This window comes from Bubalus bubalis, chromosome 17 (genome assembly GCF_019923935.1).
Source record: "Bubalus bubalis isolate 160015118507 breed Murrah chromosome 17, NDDB_SH_1, whole genome shotgun sequence".
Lineage (NCBI taxonomy): Eukaryota > Metazoa > Chordata > Mammalia > Artiodactyla > Bovidae > Bubalus > Bubalus bubalis.
The window spans coordinates 48,662,209-48,688,512 of record NC_059173.1 but is presented as its reverse complement, the minus strand read 5'-3'; the positions used below and the strand labels follow the sequence as shown (position 1 = coordinate 48,688,512).

General features: G+C 35.2%; 1 long non-coding RNA gene across 2 annotated transcripts in view; it reads left to right on the top strand.

The window, feature by feature from the left end:
* The window catches only part of LOC123330063, a 105,071-nt gene that overhangs the window by 64,207 nt on the left and 14,560 nt on the right, over nt 1–26,304 (top strand). For both annotated transcript variants that reach the window (XR_006545771.1, XR_006545770.1), the window contains exon 2: nt 22,436–22,511. This is a non-coding gene — a long non-coding RNA (uncharacterized LOC123330063). The remainder of the gene's footprint in view (nt 1–22,435; nt 22,512–26,304) is intronic.

Here is a 26,304-nt window from a genome sequence, read left to right as displayed (position 1 = left end):
AAAATTTACCTTCTTGGTTCTGTAAATCTTTATTGAAAACTACTATCTTAGAATTTATTTTCCTTTGTGATTCTGTACTAATGGCACTGCTACAATAGAAAATAAATTAGAAGAGGATCCAATATGCATAAAATCTAAGTACCTTCCTGGAGGTAAGCAAATAGAATTCTCTACTAGATCACTGGGAATCAAAGTCAGGAGACATGTACTGGTGGACAGGTTGGCCCAGAACATAAAAGCACAACAAGAATCCTAATGCTGGTTATTTGAAGGCAGTGAGTCAAGCTGCTGAATTAATCTCAAGACAAGGAATACAGCTTCTGTGGAGGTTAGCTACCATCTTCTTTGCATGAAGCTATTACTAGAAGACCTAGTGAATAGTTTGAGTTCTAAGAATAAAGACTGAGATGAGGTAAACAAACAGAGAAGGGAGGCCAATACAAAAAAACTTAATTGTATTTGCCCTGTAAAGAATTGAGATCTCTTTGCTATGTAGGATTATAGCAGTCTGTGCTAAATCTCAGACCAGAAAAATGTTTGTTATAAAGTGGAGGAGCTACAGCTGTTGTCTGTGGAGGACTGAAATTCAACAGGGGCACCATGTGACACCAGGAAGTGAAAGCAATACAGGAAAGTTCCATTATTTTTATTCTTTTTTTTATAATCTTATATATTTTTTAATATACATTTATTTGTTTTATTTGGAGGCTAAATGCTTTCCAATATTGGTTTTGCCATACATCATCATGAATCCTCCACGGGTGTACACGTGTTCCCCATCGTGAACCAACCTCCCCATACCATCCCTCTGGGTCATCCCAGTGCACCAGCCCCGAGCATCAAACCTGGACTGGCGATTCATTTCACATATGATATTATACATGTTTCAATGCCATTCTCCCAAATCATCCCACCCTTGCCCTCTCCCGCAGAGTCCAAAAGACTGTTCTATACATCTGTGTCTCTTTTGCTATCTTGGATACAGGGGTATCATTAACATCTTTCTAAATTCCATATATATGTTTAGTATACTGTATTGGTGTTTTCCTTTCTGGCTTACTTCACTCTGCATAATTGTCTCCAGTTTCACCCACCTCATTAGAACTGATTCAAATGTATTCTTTTTAATGGCTGAATAATACTCCATTGTGTATATGTACCACGGCTTTCTTATCCATTCGTCTGCTGATGAACATCTAGGTTGCTTCCATGTCCTGGCTATGATAAACAGTGCTGCGATGAACATTGGGGTACACGTGTCGCTTTCCCTTCTGGTTTCCTCAGTGTGTATGCCCAGCAGTGGGATTCTTGGGTCATATGGCAGTTTTATTTCCAGTTTTTTAAGGAATCTCCACACTGTTCTCCATAGTGGCTGTGCTAGTTTGTATTCCCACAAACAGTGTAAGAGGGTTCCTTTTTCTCCACACCCTCTCCAGCATTTATTGCTTGTAGACTTTTGGATCGCAGCCATTCTGATTGGCGTGAAATGATATTTCCAATTTAAGTGTGAAAGTCATCCAAATGACCATTATGGATTCCATAATTCTCCATAGTTTTGGAAAAATCTGTAAAGCATGACAAAACTATGCTATGCTATGCTAAGTCACTTCAGTCATGTCTGACTCTGTGCGACCCCAGAGACAGCAGCCCAACAGGCTCCCCCGTCCCTGGGATTCTCCAGGCAAGAACACTGGAGTGGATTGCCGTTTCCCTCTCCAATGCATGAAAGTGAAAAGTGAAAGTGAAGTCGCTCAGTCGTGTCTGACTCCCAGCAACCCCATGGACTGCAGCCTTCCAGGCTCCTCCATCCATGGGATTCTCCAGGCAAGAGTACTGGAGTGGGGTGCCACTGCCTTCTCTGATGACAAAACTAGTTACTTGAATTCATCCCAATTTGATATGTGAAAACTTTATTATGTTTTATTTGAAAAAGAAAAGAGAGCCATGGAAATCACGCTCTGAATTTGTGTAGTAGGCTATTCATTACATAGTTTGACATATGTTAAATACTTAATAAAACCTACTAATCCATCAGTAATACCTATATAAAGTATCATTGTGGGGCAAAAGCATTTACTTGTAGATCTCATAGAGAAAACAATAACTAGAGTAAGAAAGTGACTCCAGGTTTACAAAAAACTATGGTAACAATTAAACACCTCATATTCTTATGTTAGGACAAGGGTAATATGAGTGAAACCATTGCCTCAGGGTAGAAAAGTCAAGAGAGTACAAGGTAAGTATATAATCAATATAAATATTTTAATGCAGTATATAAAAAATAAGAGTAACACAAACCCATGATAAAAAATTGCAAAAATTTAAGTAAGGACAAAATTTGACCCTGCACTTGCATAGATATGTCTAACTCACCTCATCTAATCACAGTGCTTATTCCAATAAAACTTTATTTACAATAAAGAGATGAGTAGCCATTGATTTAAAAAAACACTGCTTGAAAATATTATGTATTTTGATTATTGGCTTTTCCTGTCCTCTTAAATACTGTGCCCCAAGGCTGAAGCTTCTTTGAACTTCATTTCTGCTTGGTAAATATCAGATTTTTTTTTAAATAAATATGATTAATTAAAAAATATAAAATAAAAAACAGCCAATGAGTAACACAGCACATAGTTAATTTACAGTGTTGTTTCAGGTGTACAGTAATTCAGTTACATATATATATGTGTATGTGTGTGTAAGTATATATACTCTTTTACAAATTCTTTTTCCCACTTAGGTTATTACAGAACAGGTTAAATATAGTAGTGCATATATGTCAATTTTTAAACTTTTTCTTTTCAGGTCACTCATCTCTAAAATGGGATTAATAATAGTATTTATTTATATAAAATTATAATTAATATTAAATGAATTAAAGCATGTAGCACTTCTATCTGGCATTTAAGTAATAAGTAATTTTATAAACTGCATTATATTTATAATAAATCATTATGTTATTATGAAGATTGTTAAAATGGGATATAATTTTAATTGCAAAAATATATATACTTTTTATAGTATAAGAATGTTTTTGCTAATTACCAAGCAGTGGGCTAGGAATGGCTGTTGTTGTTGATCAAGGCTATACTTTGAACAACTACAGCCAGACATGTTTAATAAAGATACATTTTTTTCTGATAGTAAGTCCGTCTTTTAGCTTGTAAACAATTTGGATTTACTCTTTTTGCCCAAAGGAATGAACATACAACATAAAACCATTAAAGCAGTGTTGGCAGAAGACAAAACACAAAAGTATTAGACTTGAGGGAGAGGAAAAGAGAAAAAAAAACATGTATTGAAGGCAGACATTATACATGACAGTTTTTGTTTTTTTTCCTACAACCCAGAGTAGGAAAATATTCTACGTTGTAACTAAGGCAAGCATTTTACATGACAGTTTTGGGGGTTTTTTTCTACAACCCAGAGTAGGAAAGTATTCTATGTTGTAACTAAGTACTGCTGCTGCTGCTGCTGCTGCTAAGTCGCTTCAGTCGTGTCCGACTCTGTGTGACCCCATAGACGACAGCCCACCAGTCTCCCCTGTCCCTGGGATTCTCCAGGCAAGAGCACTGGAGTGGGCTGCCATTTCCTTCTCCAATGCATGAAAGTGAAAAGTGAAAGGGAAGTGGCTCAGTCGTGTCCGACTCTTAGCAACCCCACAGACTACAGCCCACCAGGCTCCTCCGTCCATGGGAGTTTCCAGGCAAGAGTACTGGAGTGGGGTGCCATTGCCTTCTCCAGAGACACACAAAAATAATTTCCTTAAGTAACATTTTTATTACTTTTGTTCTCTGCTCTTCCACCCTTTACTTTTGTCTTCTGTGCTGTTCTAAGAGAAATTGTTCTCTAAATTGAATTAAATACAAATATATGAAGACATTCTATGCAGTTGCAATAGTGTCCCCAAAGCACTATTTTTAAAAAGCTAACATGTGGGAAATAAATTTAAGGGACTAGATGTGATAGAGTATCTGATGAACTATGGACAGAGGTTTGTGACATTGTATAGGAGACAGGGATCAAGACCATCCATCCCCAAGAAAAAGAAATGCAAAAAAGCAAAATGGCTCTCTGAGGAGGCCTTACAGATAGCTGTGAAAAGAAGAGAAGCAAAAATCAAAGGAGAAAAGGAAAGATATACCCATTTGAATGCAGATTTCCAAAGAATAGCAAGGAGAGATAAGAAAGCTTTCCTCAATGATCAGTGCAAAAAAATAGAGGAAAACAATAGAATGGGAAAGACTAGAGATCTCTTCAAGAAAGTTAGAGATACCAAGGAACATTTCATGCAAAGATGGGGTCAATAAAGGACAGAAATGGTATGGACCTAACAGAAACAGAAGATATTAAGAACAGGTGGCAAGAATACACAGAAGAACTATACAAAAAAGATCTTCATGACCCAGATGATCACGATGGTGTGATCACTCACCTAGAGCCAGACATCCTGGAATGTGAAGTCAAGTGGACCTTAGGAAGCATCACTACAAACAAAGCTAGTGGAGGTGACGGTATTCCAGTTGAGCTATTTCAAATCCTAAAAGATACTGTGAAAATGCTGCACTCAATATGCCAGCAAATTTGGAAAACTCAGCAGTGGCTACAGGACTGGAAAATGTCAGTTTTCATTCCAATCCCAAAGAAAGGCAATGCCAAAGAATGTTCAAACTACCACACAATCACACTTATTTCACATGCTGGCAAAGAAATGCTCAAAATTCTCCACGGCAGGCTTCAACAGTATGTGAACCAAGAACTTCCAGATGGTCAAGCTGGTTTTAGAAAAGACAGACGAACCAGAGAACAAATTGCCAACATCCACTGGATCATCAAAAAAATGAGAGTTTCAGAAAAATATCTACTTTTGCTTTATTGACTATGCCAAAGCCTTTGACTGTGTGGATCACAACAAACTGTGGAAAATTTGAAAGAGATGGGAATACCAGACCACCTGACTTTCCTCTTGAAAAATCTGTATGAAGGTCAGGAAGCAACAGTTAGAACTGGACATGGAACAACAGACTGGTTCCAAATAGGAAAAGGAGTACTTCAAGGCTGCATATTGTCACCCTGCTTATTTAACTTCTATGCAGAGTACATCATGAGAAACGCTGGGCTGGAAGAAGCACAAGCTAGAATCAAGATTGCTGGGAGAAATATCAATAACATCAGATATGAAGATGACATCACCCTTAGGGCAGAAAGCAAAGAAGAACTAAAGAGGCTCTTGATGAAAGTGAAAGAGGAGAGTGAAAAAGTTGTTTTAAAGCTCAAAATTCTGAAAACTAAGATCATGGCATCTGGTCTTATCCCTTCATGGCAGATAGATGGGGAAACAGTGGAAACAGTGAGAGACTTTATTTTGGGGGGCTCCAAAATCACTGCAGATGGTGATTGCAGCCATGAAATTAAAAGATGCTTGTTCCTTGGAAAGTTATGACCAGCCTAGACAGTATATTAAAAAGCAGAGACATTACTTTGCCAACAAAGGTCCGTCTAGTCAAGGCGATGATTTTTCCAGTGGTCATGTATGGATGTGAGACTTGGACTATAAAGAAATCTGAGCACAGAAGAATTGCTGCTTTTGAACTGTGGTGTTGGAGAAGACTCTTGAGAGTCTTTCGGACTGCAAGGAGATCCAACCAGTCCATCCTAAAGGAGATCAGTCCTGAGTGTTCATTGGAAGGACTGATGTTGAAGCTGAAACTCCAATACTTTGGCCACCTGATGCAAAGATCTGACTCATTGGAAAAGACCCTGATGCTGGGAAAGATTGGGGGCAGGAGGAGAAGGGGACGACAGAGGATGAGATGGTTGGATGGCATCACCAACTCAATGGACATGAGTTTGGGTAAACTCTGGGAGTTGGTGATGGACAGCGAGGGTTGGAAGTCCGTAGGATTGGAAAGAGTCGGACACGACTGAGCAACTGAACTGAACTGAATGTGTTAGAGGATGATGCAATGATATTTATGAAAGAAAGATAGAGGGAAAGAGAGAAAGGCAGAAATTGAGACAAAAAGAAAGAAAAAAGAGAAGAGAGAGGGGAATAAAAAAGTCACTACAATTTGAGCATGTATAAACAGAAATAAAAATTGGAGCAAATGGTGTTATTTTCTGAATTCTAATTGTATTTCCTAATTCTAAATGTGATGTATGATGATTTCCTCTTACTATAGTTATATGAATTTTAAAACTAATATCAAAATAGATATCTACATGAGTTATATTGTGCTTTATATAATTATGTTTAAAACCATGTCTGGAGATTTTTATTACATATTAGATATTTAATAATGCATGTCATAAAGCCATGTGTGAAAGACCTGTGTCTTTATCAGTGACTCTTTGACAAATCATTAAATACAATTTACATGCTGCTGCTGCTGCTGCTAAGTCGCTTCAGTTGTGTCCAACTCTGTGCTACCCCATAGATGGCAGCCCACCAGGCTCCCCCATCCCTGGGATTCTCCAGGCAAGAACACTGGAGTGGGTTGCCATTTCCTTCTCCAATGCATGAAAGTAAAAAGTGAAAGTGAAGTCTCTCAGTCGTGTCTGACTCTTTGTGACCCCATGGACTGCAGCCTACCAGGCTGCTCCGTCCATGGGATTTTCCAGGAAAGATTACTGGAGTGGGGTGCCATTGCCTTCTCCGACAATTTACATGGGGTTCCCCAAAGACTATAGCAGGCAAGACTGATGCCAAGTGGAAAGACAAGTAGGATTCATTATACTGCTGTTTCTCAAACTTAACTAAGCACAGGAACTACCTGGAGGGCTTGTTAAAACAGACTCCTAGGCTCTATCCCTGGAGTTTCTGATTTAGTAAATCTGGAATGGGATTTAATTGCTTCGTATTTCTAACAAGTTCTCTGTTATGCTGATGTTATTCCTTCCAGGACAAAGCTTTGAGAACCACTTCTTACACAATGGGTCTTAGTCTTAAACAGTAATTTATTCACAACAGGCTGCCCATAAAACTTCAATGTTCATGTTCACATTCTTTTTTCCACAGAGTTGTTGTGAGTTAGGTGCTATTTGGGGCTTCCCAGGTGGCTAGTGGTAAAGAACCCACATGCCAGTGCAGGAAATGTAATGCAAGAGACTGTGCATTCAATCCTTGGGTTGGGAAAATCCACTGGAGAAGGGCACAGCAACCCACTCCAGTATTCTTGCCTGGAGAATCCCTATGGACAGAGGAGCCTGGAGGGCTATAGCCCCTAGAATTGTCAAGATTCAGACTTGACTGAAGCAATTTGGCATGTACACACAGCTACTATTTTTATTTATGAGTGAGAACAAAGAGACACAGTGCTATGACTTAAATCAACACAGCATTAATTTCAAACTAAGTTTCTGATATCAAATTGTATAATCTTTCCTCTACTTTAAATTTTGTAGGGCATTGAAAAGGGAAGAGAGAAAATCCCATGTGGTGAATTAGCTAGGGAACCAAAAACAAATTAATGATAGGCTTGATAAATAGCATCAAGAACACAATTGAAATTGAATGGAATTGAATTTGTAATGATCAGTTTTGCACTGTTTTTCAACACTTTCGAGCAATAAATGCAGTGTCACCATGGGCTACTGATACTTCCAACAGATCTATGCCTTTTTGGATTAGAATCAAATTCTTTAATAACTAGCAGAAACTTTGTATATAAACTTTTTATATATCTACTGTATCTATGGATACATAAAAGTTAACTATATATAGCTTTTTGATACCTAAATCAGAACATATCACAATTGAAGTATAAAAACATTATTTTGAACACTGATATTTTGAAAAGAATTTGACAGATTTAAAAAGAAATGTGGCACTTTAAATGCATTAAGTTTTAACATCTATATCTCAATATGTATCAAAATTAATGAAAATTAAATGTTGGCATATGTGGTTGCATAAAATACTGTAATTCTGGTTTTGACTTTTAGTCAAATTCAGTTTCTTCATCAGCTGGCAATACAGTTTGGAAAGACTGGATTATACATAGTTCTAATTGTTACTACATAGATTGCACTCTTAATCAATTTAAATGAGGAAATTATGGCCAAAGATATTTTCTAAATTGTTCTGTCATTTAGTGAGTAGACATAGCCAATCTCCTGTGAAAATCTGCAAAACCAAAACAGTGGGCATCTGTTCTTCCAGAATAAGCTAAAATGCCACTATAACAGCATTAGGAACATACAATTCAGTATTAGGCAAATGGATTTTGGACCCTGTCCAAGGGGTTTTATTACTATAAACACCAGAAGTTCCATTCGTTGCATTGTTTCATCCATTACTGTGAGAACAGCATTCTATTAGAACTTTCTTGTTCCTATAAGTCAACAATTTTATAGCAGCTACAGAAATATTTTTCAAATCCTTTCTGGGGGGTTAGAGGGAAAGGGAGTGGACTCTGCTGGTTATAGCTATAAACATCTATCATTAAGGACAAATTATCAACCTATGGAACAGTTCCTCTGACCAGTATTTCTGACTACATCTCAGAAGAGAATGTGATACCTACGTTTTTAAAGTTAACAACTATTCATTTTCATATTCCTTTTTTTGATGATGAGTTAGAAGTCAATATTTTTATAAAGGCTGGAGTTTTATAATGCTTTTTAATCAGCCTGAAGTGATTAATTCATGAAATCTTGCTGTTGCTCATGTGAAGGACCGAATAGGAACAATTAGATGTCTTTTGTTGTCTATACAATTATAGCCATTAAATATTTTATGAGATTTTAATTCTTCTCCCCCAGATTGTTGTTGTTCAGTGGCTGTCATGTTCACCTCTTTGCATCCTATGAACTGCAGTACACCAGGCTAACCTGTCCTTCACTATCTCCTAGAACTTGCTCAAACTCATACCCATTGAGTAGGTGATGTCATCCAACCATCATATCCTCTGTTGCCTCCTTTTCCGCCTATCCTCAGTCTTCCCAGCATCAGGATCTTTTCCAATGAGTCAGCTCTTTGCATCAGGTATCCAAAGTATTGGAAATTCAGCTTCAGCATCAGTCCTTCCAATGAATATTCAGGGTTGATTTCCTTTAGGATTGACTGGTTTGATCTCCTTGCTGTCCAAGGGACTCTCAAGAGTCTTCTCCAATGCCACAAATCGAAAGCATCAATTCTTTGGTCCTCAGGCTTCTTTATGGTCCATCTCTCACATCCATACACTACTACGGGAAAAATCATAGCTTGGACTAGATGGACCTTTGTCAGCAAAGTGATGTCTTTGCTTTTTAATACGCTGTCTAGGTTTGTCTTAACTTTTCTTCCAAAAAGCAAGTGTCTTTTAATTTCATGGCTGCAGTCACTGTCCACAGTGATTTGGGAGCCTAAGAAAATAAAGTCTGTCGCTGTTTACATTTTTACCCAACTATTTGCCATGCAGTGGTGGTACTGAATGACATGATCTTAGTTTTCTGGATGTTGAGTTTTAAACCAGCTTGTTCACTTTCCTCTTTCACCCTCATCAAGAGGCTTTTTAGTTCCTCTTTCTGCCATTAGTGTGGCAGGATATGTTTTATAATGTCCATGAGATATTTTAAAATTACTAATGAAAGAAATCCTAAATTTTATGTAGTTATCTTATATTGCTACATTTCTGAGCAAGCCACAATATTCATGTTTAATTATATTCAACTCCTCCTCCTTTTGCAAGTTTACAATGCTATCTGATTCTATGTCATTTGATAGATGTTTAGTCAAAGATACATTATTTATCCAGAGGTAGCCAGACTATTTATTAAGATGGGTATAAAACAATCATAAAGTGATATTCATGTTTCTAGTTGATTGAAAATATAATTATCTATTCAAATATCACAATACCTTAACTTCCTCTAAGAAATGAAATTGTATATGGTATAAAAAGAAAACAAGTAAATGTTAACTTGGCAATATTAAAGAAAATAACAAGAAAATATTTTATTACTCATCCACACATCTTTCAAAACACCAGTAAGTATATGAGTTTTTCCTTAGTTTATATATGTTCAGGTTAGGGGATAATGAAAATATGTGGACCAGCTTTAGCAACATTTAAAGTCAAGCTCTTCATACAAGTAAGAATTTTACATATAACTTTAGAAGTTAAATAATTTTTACACAAGTTTCCCAAGTATATTTAAATTTATTTTCTATAACAAAAACTGACAAATTAATATAACATTTACTTCAATGATTTTATCTTTGAAATGGTCTCTTCAAATGCTAAGTTTCTCTGAGATTCAGCGGGGTAAATTAATTCAGTTGTTTGCAGCTATTCTTCTCAAAAGGTTTCTGTGTTAAACATTTCCTTATTCTTTAAATTAGTTAATGATTCTCCTGCTTTGTATAATTAAAAAAAAATCATTGAAACCTTTGCTTTTCCCTTCTCTCCTATAGACCTTTCTACTTTTTATATTCTTGTACCATATTTTTACTGTATGAGCCACCAGGGGAGCCCGACCATATTTTTAGTGGGATGTTGGGGAAAAAAATAAAGTGGTTAATGCCTGTGCATAAGCCACCTGTTTTTTAATCCCTATTTCATTATTTTAAAATACTTCTTCTTCACTATCCACCTCTTAGATATGCAGTACCTGCAACAACTCTCTTGCCTTTGAGAAAAATTCCTTCTCTCATGTTCATGCTTGTTTTCTCATTTCCATCCACTGTTAATCCCTATTTTTGAAACAAAACAGACACCCAGAAGTGAATATATTTATATGTTCTCTTAATCAGTGTTTATTGCAAATCCTATAAAGCAATAGCTGGTATGCAGCTTGTCTTGCCATACAAACAGCTAGAAATCTGGACAATATATGAAACAATGTTTTCACTAATTGCAGTGATGGAAATTACAGCATTATGGTTCATGAGAGAATGAGGTGAGTCCCACAATTGCTCTGCTTTTTTGTATGAAGGGGACACACATTCTGGATTACTGTGTAAGAAAGAGAAGCAAAGCAGAACCTGAGGTCAATCGCAGAGACACATTGGAGTTTGAGAGACTAAGGCTGTTATAATTTACAGGGTAGATTATCAGAAAGAAGGGAGTTTGGAAAAAATGCATACAGTAGTCCTCTTTTTTTTCTTGGCTGAATGTTAATCTGCATCTACATATGGTGAATCCCCAAAGCCAAGCAAAACCAACTGCAAGAATGCTTTTGAACTGTGGTGTTGGAGAAGACTCTTGAGAGTCCCTTGGACAGCAAGGAGATCCAACCAGTCCATTTTAAAGGAAATCAGTGCTGAATATTCATTGGAGGGACCGATGCTGAAACTGAAACTCCAATACTTTGGTCACCTGATGCAAAGAACTGACTCATTTGAAAAGACTCTGATGCTGGGAATGATTGAAGGCAGGAGGAGAAGGGGATGACAGAGGATGAGATGGATGGCATCCCTGACTCAATGGACATGAGTTTGAGTAAGTTCCAGGAGTTGGTGATGGACAGGGAAGCCTGGCGTGCTGCAGTCCATGGGATAACAAAGTGTTGGCCACAACTGAGTGACTGAACTGGACTAATTCCCAGGCCACACATAGAGATAGAAGTTGTTCAGATTTTACCCAGAGAGAGTAAAGAAACCTTGTTTAACTCTTGTACATCAATAGAAACCTCAAAGAGTCACAACTGAGTAGTAAGTCTCTATTAACCCTTGAGAGAAGAGTATTCCATTCCTACCTTAAAAAACAACAATTTTTAAAGTCTTACAATGTAACTTAACTGCCTCCCAGAGCAAATATCAATACTCTTTAAAGAAAGTTAACAAAATATGAACACTCAAAAACATGGCATATGCAATGTCTTGGATCTAACAAAACAATCACTAAACATGCAGAGAAGTAGAATTGTGAACCACATAAGAAAAATCTTGACTATTCAAGATTTTAGAGGAAAGCATAATACAAAAAATAGAAGATATATAGGTAGGAACCAGATGGAACTTCTAGAGATAAAAAATGCATCTAAATTAATATATATATTATCCACTGGGTGAGGTTAGCAGCTGATATGGTACTGAAGGTCAAAATAGTAGTAAATGCCAAGAAATAACTATCGAGAATACCTGTGTTAGTTCAAGCTGCCATAACAGTACACTATAGACTGGGTGGCTTAGACAACTAAAATTTATTTTCCCATAGTTATGGAGGCCAGAAATGAGGGATCAGGACGCCAGCACAGGCAGGTTCTGGTGAGAGCCCTCTTTCTGGCTTACAGGCAGCTACTTCTTGCTATGTCCTCAGATTGTTTTTCTTCTGTGCTTACATGGAGAGAGAGTTAAGGAACTCTCTGGTGTTTCTTCATAAAAGGACAGTGATTCTAATCAGGGCCCCACCCTTATGGCCTCGTTTAACCTTAATTATCTCTAATAGGCTCTGTCTCAAAATTTAGTCACACTGAAAGTTAGAGCTTCAATAGATGAGTTTTGAGGAGACACAGTTCAGTCTATAGCAATGCCTGAACTGAAGCACATAGATAATTAAACTGAAAAAAAGGTAGAAAAATGAATTAACAAAGTTTCAGTTACCTAGGGCAATAGCAAGGTGCTAATATGCATATGTGTGTGCTCAGTAACTCAGTCCTGTCTGACTCTTAGTGACCCAATGGACTGCTGCTTGTCAGGGTTTCCTGTCCATGGAATTTTCCAGCAAGAATACTAGAGTGGGTTGCCATTTCAGATTCCAAGGGATCTTCCCCCACTCAGGGATCAAACTTGTGACTCTTGTGTCCTTTGCATTGGCAGGTGGCTTATTTACCACTGTGCCACCTGGGAAGTTGTAAGGTTCTAATGCAAGTGTATATATATTTGGGAAAAAAAAAAATCTAAATTTGTACCTCACAATAAAGTCAGAAATTAATTTAAAATTGATTATAAGCCTGAACATATAAGCTAAAAATGTAACACATAGAAGAAAATATATAAGAAAATGATACTTTAGAACAGTTTCTAAGAGTCCATAGATTTCTTGGAACACAAAAAGCATATAACATGAAAAAAATTCATAAATTGAACTTCATCAAATTTCTAGTTTCTGAAAGACAGCAGTTAGCATTAGGCACATAAAAAACAGACCATAAACTGGGGGAAAATATTAGCAATATGCATATATGTATTTGGTAAGAAACTTATATCTAGAAATTATAAAGGAACAGCCCAGTTAAGAAAATGGACAAGCTATTTGAACAGATATATCCCCAAACAGGACATTAAATGATTAATAAATAAATGAAGGGATCATTAATATCTTTAATCACTGTGGATTACCACTATAAACCCAATAGAATAGCTAAAATTATAAAGGCTGACCATATCAAGGGATGCCAGGGATATGGAACAACTAGAATAATACATGACTCTTTGTTTTATAAAATGGCTCAACTACTTCAGAGAACAGATTCCACTTTGAAAACTGCAACATGTTCCAGAAATACCAAGCCAATATATTTTTCCAAAAGAAATAAAAATGTATGTCCACAAAAAGACTAGTACAAGAATGTCTTTAGTGGGTTTATTCATAATAGCCTAAACCTGGATACAACACAAATGTTCAATAGCAGGTAAACGAGTTGTGATATTTTCATACACTGAAAGATTATTCAGCATTTTAATGTTGCTACATGTAATTTGGAGCGAATCTCATAAAGCATTAGGCTGAGCAAAGTAAGCTAGAAAGAAAGAATATATAATACATAATTTCATGTATCTATAACTCTGCTTCAGGCATATTAATCTTTAGTAGACAGAAGACCTTTTGGCGGTTGTCTGGACTCAGGGAGGAAGGTAACTGAAAGGATACACAAAAGAAGTTTTTAGGGTGATAAACAATTTTTATATTCATTGTGGTTTGGGTTACCTGCCTGTAAATGTTGGTTAAATATCATAAAACTATACTCTTTGCATGATGCATTTTCTAAGTATACATTTATTTATAAGTATAAATATATTTATATTTTATAGTGCATTTATAGTAATATAAATATAGTGAAGTATATAACTTTCAATGTATCAAAACAAATGTGATGGTGGGAGAAGTTGTGAAATTAAAATTTAGACATGTGTAAATAAAATAGATAACTTCATGAAGTAGAACTTGGCTGCCTGATTGGGTAGTCACTAGCCAAAACTGGCTATGAAAACCTTGATATATGGCTTTTCCATTTTCATGTGCTGTAGGTATAAAAATAAATACCAGATATCTAAGACGCAGTACCTAAAAAATTGTAAATATGTCATTAAAATCACATTATATTGATTTCACATTTAAATGATAATATTTGGGTATAGTAAGGAGAAGGCAATGGCACCCTACTCCAATACTCTTGCCTGGAAAATCCCATGGACGGAGGAGCCTGGTGGGCTGCAGTCCATGGGGTCTTTAAGAGTCGGACACAACTGAGTGACTTCACTTTCACTTTCATGCATTGGAGAAGGAAATGGCAACCCGCTCAGGTGTTCTTGCCTGGAGAATCCCAGGGACTAGGGAGCCTGGTGGGCTGCCGTCTATGGGATCGCACAGAGTTGTACATGACTGAAGTGACTTAGCAGCAGCAGGGTATAGTAGGTAAATTATATCAATCAATATTCAATATCATTCATATTCAATATGTTAAAGATATTATATGTTTTATAAATTATTTCATCTGTTTCTTTTGGATTTTATTTGGAGTACCATTTGACTTGTATTTTTAACCAAGCAACTAGCTATACATTTAAAGAAAGTAAATAATCCCTCTAAAACTATAGCTGTACTATTCTCAAATATACTTTTTACAAGAAGGGCCTGAAATATTTACAGAAATTATATTGTATTTTAAGTTGCATTTCCTAAAGTGTTAGTTACAGATTAAGGCATGAGGAGATTTTTAGAAAATTTTTAGAAAATGAGGTTGGGAGATGTTAGATTAACATTTAAAGATTTCTAAACAACATGTCTTATAAGGACTTTATCATGCTAGTGTGTTCTGTGAATGTTCAGAGAAGGCTCCTTAATATATTCCTTTCTTTTTCCTTGACACAAGTTAGAAGAGTCCTGTTTAAGATTTTTAACAATAAGCATGATTCCTCTACAACAAACTGTATATCTGAGTTATTTCAGAATAAGTGCCTCATACAAATTATGGGAATTCACATTCTGATGGTCTAGAATTACTTCTGTCATGGCTTGGATAAATATTAATCACTGATTTGATTGAATACTTATGCTTTTATTTTGCTAATCATTGACTTGATTGAATTCCTGTGCTTCTACTTTTTGCTTAGATTGTTTTCCAAATGTCAAAACAATTTTGTAAGAAAAAGAATAGAGAATGACTTCAAGTTTATTGTATGTCTTTGGATCCCAGATGTTTATATCTAACCAGAAGCAGTTTTAATTTCTGAAAGAGATTAAATATCATCTCTGATTGAGAAATTAAAAAATTATTTTTATATTTACTCAAATTATAAAATACACAAGGAAATTAACTTTCTCTAAATAGCAATGTTTTCATTTATGTCATATATTTCTGTAAACTATCAATGAGAAATTAACTTCTAGAGGAATTTATAATTAAAGTATACTCTGAGAAGACAGTTTCAAAATATATTTTTGTTATAATAGTAATAATATTGTACTAGTAAAATTGCACTCATTGAACAATGTGAGTAAAATGATAAGCAATAAAATATAAGTGACAAATATTTTATGACTTGAAGATAATCATGTTTAACATACATCTAGTTAAAACTGTTCACATATAACAATTTCTATATTTACTATGAGTTATTTTAATTCTAAATAGCCATACAACTGATTAATTCATAAGGTTCCATAGGGACCTATCTGGGTGTTTTTAAAAACAGAACAAACCCAAAATAATCTAGAAGGGAATGAAACTGAGAATAGATTGCTGATATTGCTACCATATTACTAGCCAGTTGAGAGATAGGAAAAGCCTTGTAACTTCTTTACAATTGACAGCCTTTATATATCTTTCTGTGGAAACAGTTTGGAATCATTATATCTTGAAAGAATAAGTAAAAAGGCAGTAGTACAGATTTTAAGCCTAGACTGATGACATTTGAATCCCAGGTATACATCTTACTAGCTTTATAAATTTAAGAAATTTGTCTCAATACTTCTGTGCTTCAGTTTCTTTATCTATAAAAAGAAGAATGATAATAGAGCCCTTCCTGGAGAATTAAATAACTGTAAAAATAACACTTAACACATTGCCTGTTTTTTTCCCATTATCCTAAAATAATAGCAATTATTATTTTATAATTATTAAAGGCAATATGATTAATTATCAACATCTTCACAAAATTGTATCATATATTTTCTAGTGTGCAGGGCCTCACTTTCAGATCTATATATATAATTTTATTGCTAAATTATAATAGAAACTATGATACATATTCATTATTTTCCCTAAGCCAAATATTGCAGTACATAGAAATGAGACTTAAGAATTTGAATAATGTAAGCCATCAATTTCTTTGGCAATGGTGCTGTGGAATAATAACAATGGTAAAGGATTTTTTCTCCTACTTCCCATAGAGGAGTGAATCTCTTCCCCTTCTTTTGAATTTGGGCTGAACTGGAACTTCTTTGATTAATATGGCAGAAGTAGCATCATGGCAGTGTCAGCATTAGTCTCAAAGAACCACCATATATAAATAGTCACCCATGTGGAGGAGATCAGAGAGAGGCCCTAAGATGTATGGAGACGGGAAGAACGCTAGTTAAGCTCAGTTTCTAGTCTTTCTACCAGGGCACGAGGCATGAGTGTGAAGCTCAGTTGGATCTTTCAGACCAGTGCACATGTCAACTGAATACCACTGACTCTAGGCAATGTAATTTTGAGCAGAAGAATCATGAGACTGAAATCTGTCCAAATTCTCAACCCTCCAAAATATGAAATGTAATATAATGGTAGCTGTTTTAAAGCACTAAGCTTTGGCACACTTTGTTCAGTTCAGTTCAGTCCCTCAGGCGTGTCCGACTCTTTAAGACCCCATGAATCGCAGCACACCAGGCCTCCCTGTCCATCACCAACTCCCAGAGTTCACTCAGACTCACGTCCATTGAGTCAGTGATGCCATCCAGCCATCTCATCCTCTGTCGTCCCCTTCTCCTCCTGCCCCCAATCCCTCCCAGCATCAGAGTCTTTTCCAATGAGTCAACTCTTCGCATGAGGTGGCCAAAGTACTGGAGTTTCAGCTTAAGCATCATTCCTTCCAAAGAACACCCAGGACTGATCTTCTTCAGAATGGACCAGTTGGATCTCCTTGCAGTCTAAGGGACCCTCAAGAGTCTTCTCCAGCACCACAGTTCAAAAGCATCAATTCTTCGGCACTCAGCCTTCTTCACAGTCCAACTCTCACATCCATACATGACCACAGGAAAAACCATAGCCTTGACTAGACGGACCTTTGTGGGCAAAGTAATGTCTCTGCTTTTGAATATGCTATCTAGGTTGGTCATAACTTTCCTTCCAAGGAGTAAGCATCTTTGAATTTCATGGCTGCAGTCACCATCTGCAGTGATTTTGGAGCCCCAAAAATAAAGTCTAACACTGTTTCCACTGTTTCCCCATCTATTTCCCATGAAGTGATGGGACCAGATGCCATGATCTTCGTTTTCTGAATGTTCAGCTTTAAGCCAACTTTTTCACTCTCCACTTTCACTTTCATCAAGAGGCTTTTTAGTTCTTCTTCACTTTCTGCCATAAGAGTGGTGTCATCTGCATATCTGAGGTTATTGATATTTCTCCTGGCAATCTTGATTCCAGCTTGTGTTTCTTCCAGTCCAGCGTTTCTCATGATGTACTCTGCATAGAAGTTAAATAAGCAGGGTGACAGTATACAGCCTTGACATACTCCTTTTCCTATTTGGAACCAGTCTGTTGTTCCATGTCCAGTTGTAACTCTTGCTTCCTGACCTACATACAGGTGTCTCAAGAGGCAGGTGAGGTGGTCTGGTATTCCCATCTCTTTCAGAATTTTCCACAGTTGATTGTGATCCACACAGTCAAAGGCTTTGGCATAGTCAATAAAGCAGAAATAGATGTTTGTCTGGAACTCTCTTGCTTTTTCCATGATCCAGCGGATGTTGGCAATTTGATCTCTGGTTCCTCTGCCTTTTCTAAAACCAGCTTGAACATCAGGAAGTTCACAGTTCACGTATTGCTGAAGCATGGCTTGGAGAATTTTGAGCATTACTTTACTAGCATGTGAGATGAGTGCAATTGTGTGGTAGTTTGAGCATTCTTTGGCATTGCCTTTCTTTGGGATTGGAATGAAAACTGACCTTTCCAGTCCTGTGGCCACTGCTGAGTTTTCCAAATTTGCTGGCATACTGAGTGCAGCATTTTCACAGCATCTTCTTTCAAGATTTGAAATAGCTCAACTGGAATTCCATCACATCCACTAGCTTTGTTCGTAGTGATGCTTTCCAAGGCCCACTTGACTTCACATTCCAGTATGTCTGGCTCTAGGTGAGTGATTACACCATCATGATTATCTGGGTCGTGAAGATCTTTTTTGTACAGTTCTTCTGTGTATTCTTGCCACCTCTTCTTAATATCTTCTGCTTCTGTTAGGTGTATACCATTTCTGTCCTTTATTGAGCCCATCTTTGCATGAAATGTTCCCTTGATATCTCTAATTTTCTTGAAGAGATCTCTAATCTTTCCCATTCTGTTGTTTTCTGTTGTTACACAAAAACAAAGAATCAAAGTAAGTTTTGTATTGTCCAGTTTTAATAGTCTAACTGATCCAGGTAGTAGGATGCAGATATATATTAGACAAATTTAAAAAAAGGAACATATTAGGGCAAAAATTTGTAGTAGAAAGAAAGATGAACCCAGTTGGACTATATGCTATGAAAGGTAGTAAAAATTGATATAATAAAGAATATTATCTTGAGACAACCTTAAAATTTTAGTACTTTAAAAGTATCACAGAACATATACTAATAACAATGAAAAATAAATTTCTTTTTAATTTACCTCTAAAATATCATTTAAAATGCTGTGTATTATCTCATAAGCAATGTAACATGTTCAGGTAATCTTGATAAAACTTAAATCAATTGAGACCTGAAATGAAAATATGAACAAATGACTTTATTATCTAAATATTATTTAAATATGTGTCGTACATGCTATATAATACACAATATATCACATATAGTGACATATATTAAAAAGTCTGTTTCTTGGCCTTGGAATAATCATAAAAATGGATAACATTTTAAAAACAATATAAATATGTATTTTAAAATGTGAAAAATATTTTATAATTATTAAAATCACATTATTATGACTTAAAAAACTTTTTAAACATTTTTTGTGGTATAGAGGAAATGATCAGTACATTTCAAAGGACTATAGTTAATTCTGTTACATTTTTTGGTGATTATTGGCATAAAATATCTAAAAGAAGTTTTGTCTTTAACAATATACATCTGCTTGCTTAAATATTAATCAATAAAACTTTAGTGCCAGTTTTCATACCTTTAATCAATAAAATGAGGAATAAATGAAAAGAGATTAATACACTATTAGTTTTTAACTTTTTTACTTGAATCAAAAAAAAAAAACTGCTTGATTCATTTATTTCTTCTCATTTACTCATTAATTTTTTAACAATGTATTTTGGGAAATGTGTGATAGCAAACATCTAAGCCTTAATTTAAGCCCAAACTTTTTACATACAAATACTGATCCCTCAACTATAGAACAAAGTCTGGTTATTTAAGTTAGATTTAGATAAGCTAATTGCCATTTAGATATCCTAATGTTAGAGTAAAATGTTATTATAGGCCAACACAGGAAGAGACAAGAAAGAAGGCTATCCATATCTATTTACAGAAATGCATATTTGCACAAACATATACACACACAAGTATCAAATCCATGTCTATAGATTAAAGTGTAGTTGTGCACCTATGTGTATCTATTATTAATAAGAGCCCCAAAAGCACAATTTTTACTTTGCCAGAAAAATAAATCATTAAATTTCAAAATAGAGGCAATTCCATTTTTGTTTAAAACAAATAAAATACTGATTTTAACCATATTTTTACTTATCATAAATGTTGTTGACAATAAAAATGGTATTTTGACAAATAATTCTGATGAATTCTAAGAGGAAAGTCTTGTAATTTCAGTACAGACTGTCTGGAAGCTTTATAAAACACTAAGTAAAGATTGAAAGTTCAGCAACACAACAAATTAACTGTAAATACCAGTTAAAATTTCATTAGTATATCTTGAGGTAATGTCAGATCATTCTGGTTAAGATTTTCTGGGACAAAGGAGTTACTTTGCTTGTCCTTTTGCCTTGCATGTCTTTCCAGAAATTATTAAATTATCTTGCAGTTGTTATTGCCAATACATTTTTTTTTTTTTTGCCATGGACATTTCTAAGAAGTATGTAAATATACTTGCATGTGAAGTATACTTTACTCTCAGACCATTAAGCTATGTATGGACACCAGAGGTTCTCAACTTTGTCTTCTCAATAATACTGAGGACTGTCATTATTATGTGGAAAAAACCATCTCTCAGTCATGCCAATGAATGCACAGAAGACTGCACAGTTTACAAGTTAGATATAACTTCAGTCATTTCTCTTCAGATTAAGATATTAAGATATAGAAATGAAAACAAGAGGAAAACCTAAAATCTGCTTTACCTGTGTTTATTTTAATATAAATTATTCACAGCCTTTTTTTTTTTTTTTAAAACACTAACAGTGGAAGGCTTCCTACAACTTTATAATTGTCCTGACTTAGGACTCAGTGAGAAAGACATCAGAGAAATCTGCTTAAAAAATACAGTTGGCTATACATGTGGATACATGTATTGAATCAACATGGTTGATTCATGTTGATGTATGGCAGAAACCAACACAATACTGTAAAGCAATTATCCTTCAATTAAAAATAAATTTAAAAAATACAATTGGGATAGGGAAGTGTTAGAGTAGGTTGTTTTGAAGGCAGATTAAGTTGAAAAATATTTTGTTGAACACTGGTTTCTAAGTGTCTAACATGCTCTTCTGAACAAATTTTTGGTTTTAGCATTCTAATATGCTTTATAAATTGCCAAGAGATACTATTTGCAGCTTCCAACACTACTTTTGCCTGGAAAATTCCATGGATGGATGAGCCCAGTAGGCTACAGCCCATGGGATTGCAAGGAGTCGGTCACGACTGAGCAGCTTCACTTTTTTAACTTTTCAAAACATATTCAACCATATAACTCCCCTAGCCATCATCATCATTATTTTTCTATAGAGTATTTTGCAGAACAGATACTCTGAGATGTATTTTTGGAAATGATGCAAGGTTTCCTAAAGACTTCTGAGTCAAAAATATTCAGCATCGCTAATGGCTTCTATAAGAATATGATGAAGGTTTTATAATTGTTTATTGTTCAGAAAAAACAAATTCTGCCTTAAGACAAAATGCATCTATTGTTTGTTTTCAGAATGGCCATGTGATAAAGCTAGTTTCATCATATACAGAGTGTGGAAGTAATTTCAAATTCTGAAAAAGTGTGCTTGGTAAACCCCAAAAGGAAGTATTTAACTCAAGAGTTCTAGGTTTCCAGTCAAGTGAATAGTTTTGAACTAATGGTTTGTTCTATTTTCTGTTACCCTACTTTCTTCTTAAAACATGCCTTTAACTTTAAAACTTCAGTTGTGTGTGATAATAAGAGGTTACATGTATTCTCTATGAGAATTTTCCCTAATACTAAAAAGTGAAATTTTAATCTATTTTTAAAGTGCATTTATTAAAATAGAAAAGATCTTCATCTTCTCTTTCTGATGATTTCATCTTATATGATGACAAAGTAATGCCCACACTAACCTAGGCACAGATACATTCCAGCAGATCAATGTTTATTATTATTTCAGCTTGGAAATTTAAAACATACTAAATATATTAATATTGAGATGCCAGTATGTTTTGGTAGAGAGTTGTTAGAATTAATTTCATACCAGGTAAAGTTTTCTAGTTATAAAAACATTTTTATATTTTAGAATTACTTAACATCTTTAAGCATTTTGAACATTTTGAATAGAAATCTTAGTTTACACACACGTAAAAGACACATGCAAGCATCCATACAGTCTGCTTCTCTGAATAAATAAGCCAAAGAGAAGTTGGTTTGGTCTCCTGTGTAGGTAATAGCACCTGGGAATATGAACCAGTGAAGTCAGTGCCTTAGTCTGACAGACAGGAGAACAACTCTATAGGAGGGCTGAGCTCTGGCCAGGAAATAGAGCAGCTATGGGGTGCAGCGTGTAAACTTTGATGGCAAAAGTCAATCTAACTCAGTCACTGCACAGCCAACTCATGAAAAATGGGATTCCAGTAGCAAAACTTATACTTCAAGATATGACATTAACCTAACATTGTTAATACCTCACTGTTTTCCACAGATCTTGGTTCTGAGGAATACTGCAGTCAAGTCTGGGGCTCTCTTGCCTTTGGATCAAGAAATCAAGAATAAAAGATGTAGGTAAATGTTTAAACTTTTACCTTTTCTGTATTCAAGTGTAGGCTAGAGTTTATTTGTCAGGGTCTAGCATTGAGTATTCAATTTGACCTGTGTAGATGGGATAAGAAAAGTGGGATAAACTGCATCACATATTCTGAATTCCTTTAGCCATTGAATGATCATTGTAGGATTATTTATTTGTTGAGTTAAAGAATCTGTCATTTCTGCCAAATAAGTTCATGCATTTTGTTTACTGTCAGTATTTCATAACTATTTGATTGTTTGCTTGATATTTATGGTGGTATGATGGCTTTGTTTGAGCAACAAATTCCATGAAACTTTTCTAGTTAACTCTCTGGGTCTGGTATTTCAATAGATTATATTTTATTCTATTCTCCTGGGAGCTGATATTTACAGGATCTAAGGCCTAGACAGAAATGATTTTTGTGGAAGAACCCTGGGTCCCCTTTTAACACCTGTGAAGTGAAATGAAGTGAAAGTCACTCAGTCGTGTCTGACTCTTTGCTACCCCATGGACTATACAGTCAGTGGAATTCTCCAGGCCAGAGTACTGGAGTGGGGGTAGCTGTTCCCTTCTCCAGGGTATCCTTAACAACTGTGGGAGGACTTAAACTTATAAAGACTCATTGATTCTTGTTTAGAAGTTAGTAGCTGTAAATGTTTTTCAAAGTAGTAAACATTTAAAATATACTTTTTAAATGATTGCATTTAAAATATAAATATGTAGAAATATTATGAATATATAAATATATAATCTGTGTTTTACATTAATATAGCAAAGTTACATATTCAAACAATATTTTCAAAGTTGCTAATTTTATTTCAATGTTATATGATCTATTTTGTATATAATATTCAAAGTAACCATCCTTTTGTCATGCTCCTTGTTTATATTTCTCTCTTCTCACAGATATCCATACTTTAAACAGAGATGTAACTCTTAAATATAGATTCTTTTTTATTACCTTTTTTTAAAAGATAAAAATACGGAAATTAAATAGGCTTGCTTTCAAACATTACTTCTTTAAAGTGCACCTTGCTGATTATATTGCTTAAGATAAATCATTGAATTGAAAGGATTCTGAAAAGTTTTCCAAATTGCGGGTTGAATTAGTCAAAATTACACATACAGAGAAGATTCTCTGGAAAGTCAATTATATAATGATGGGATGAGACTAATGGCTGAAACTATAGTTAATGACATTTACCCCAGGGTGTAATGTAACATAAAAGCAATGTAGGGAAAATTGTTGCTAGTCTAAATAGGAACCAACATATGGAGAGATTTGATCTGGGTTAAAAGGAAAAAGAAAATAAATTGAAAGAGAAAACTGAGGTAGAGAAGTTAGTGCACTCAGCATTTGATTTAATCCCAAATTCAGTTCCATATGTTCACTTGAGAGGATCTCAAGAGCCAAGAATACAAAATGCCATTTTTGCCTCTAATCACTTAGGCATGGTGTTCAAAGCAGAAGGTATTTTCCCACCAATTTGAATCAGAATATTGGCATTTATTTCTTTAGAAATCTCCACCATCCTCTAATAACTGAATAGTTAGAAAATAACTTTGTTCTAAGCAGTGTAGCACTAGAAGTATTTTATTAAATTCTTCAATTTCAAAGAACTTACAGTTTCACTAAAAATTGGACTTGTTTTAAGTATTTAAAACAATTGCTGGGAGAAATATCAATAACCTCAGATATGCAGATGACACCACCCTTATGGCAGAAAGTGAAGAAGAACTAAAGAGCTTCTTGAGGAAAGTGAAAGAGGAGAGTGAAAAGGTTGGCTTAAAACTCAACATTCAGAAAACTAAGATCTTGGTATATGGTCCCATCACGTCATGGCAAATAGATGGGGAAACAATGGAAACAGTGAGAGACTTTATTTTGGGGGGCTCCAAAATCACTGTAGATGTTAACTGCAGCCATGAAATTAAAAGGCACTTGCTCCTTAGAAGAAAAGCTATGACCAACCTAGACAGCATATTAAAAATCAGAGACATTACTTCGCCAACAAAGGTCTGTCTGGGTAATGTTTAGTTTTTCCAGTAGTCATGTATGGATGTGAGAGTTGAACTATAAAGAAAGCTGAGCACTTTTGAACTGTGGTGTTGGAGAAGACTCTTGAGAGCCCCTTGAACCATAAGGAATTCAAACCAGTCAACCCTAAAGGAAATCAGTCCTGAATATTCACTGGAGGGACAGATTCTGAAAATGAAGCTCCAATAATTTGGCCACCTGATGCAAAGAACTGGCTCATTAGAAAAGACCTTGATGCTGGAAAGATTGAAGGCAGGAGGAGAAGGGGATAACAGAGGATGAGAGGGGTGGATTATATCACTGACTCAATGGACATGAGTTTGAGCAGGTTCCAGGAGTTGGTGATGGACAGGGAAGCCTGGCATGCTGCAGTCCATGGGGCACAAAGAATCAGACACGACTGACCGACAAAACTGAAAAAAAATATATAAAGTGATTTAAGTCAGTATTTTTTATGTTCATTGGGTATTACATATGGTTAAACATTTTAGGTATGGCCATTCTGACCTGTATGAGGCAGTACTTCATTGTAGTTTTGATTTGCATTTCTCTAATAATTAGCAATGATGAACGGTTTTGGATGTGCCTATTGGCTCTCTGTATTTCCTCTTTGGAGAAATATTTATTTAGGTCTTCTCACCATTTTTCAATTGGGTTGCTTTTCCCTTTTGTTATTAAATTGTAAGAGCTGTTTATATATTTCGGAAATTAAGCCTTTGTCAGTCACATCGTTTGCAAACATTTTCTCCCAGTCCATAGGATACCTTTTTGTTTTGTTTATGGTTTCCTTTGCTGTGAAAAAGTTTTGAGTTTGATTAGGTCCCATTTGTTTATTTATACTTTTCTATCTGTTGCCTTGGGAGACTGACCTAAGAAAACATTGGTATAGTTTGTGTAGGAGAATATTTTGGCTATGTCCTCTTCTAGGAGTTTTAGGTGTCTTGTTTTAAGTTTAAGTCTTTAAACCATTTTGAGTTTATTTTTGTGTAGATTGTGGAGAAAAGGAAGCCCTCCTACACTGTTAGTGGGAATGTGAATTGGTGTAGTCACTATTGAGAACAGTATGAAGGTTCATAAAAAAACTAAAAATAGAGTTGCTATATGATCCAGCAATCCCACTCCTGGGCATATACCCAGAAAAACCATAATTCAAAGAATTCCATGCACCCTTAGGTTCATAACAGCACTATTTACAATAAGACATGGAAACAAACTAAATGTCCTTTAACAGATGAATGCATAAAGAAGATATGGCATACAGATACAATATTTTTCAACCTTAAAAAATAATGAAATATTGCCATTTACAGTAACATGGATGGACCTAGAGTTTATTACACAAAATTAAGTTAGTCAGAGAAATATCATATATCTTTTATATATGGAATCTATACATGACACAGATGAACATATTTATGAAACAAAAACATACTTACAGATATAGAGAGAAGTGCTGTGATTACCAAGGGGGAGGCCACAGGGGAGAGAAGTACTGAGAGTTTGGAATTAGCAGATGTGATATATTACATATAGGATGGATAGATAGCAAGGTCCTGCTGTATAGCACAGAGAAATATATTCAGTGTCCTGTGCAAAAACCACAGTCGGAAAAAATAAGAATATATATATATATATTAAACTCAGTCATGTTTCTCTGCAACAGAAATTAAACACAACATTGAAGATCAACTATATTTCTATAAGATTTAAAAAATAAAAAATAAGTAAAATACTAAATAGATCCTAA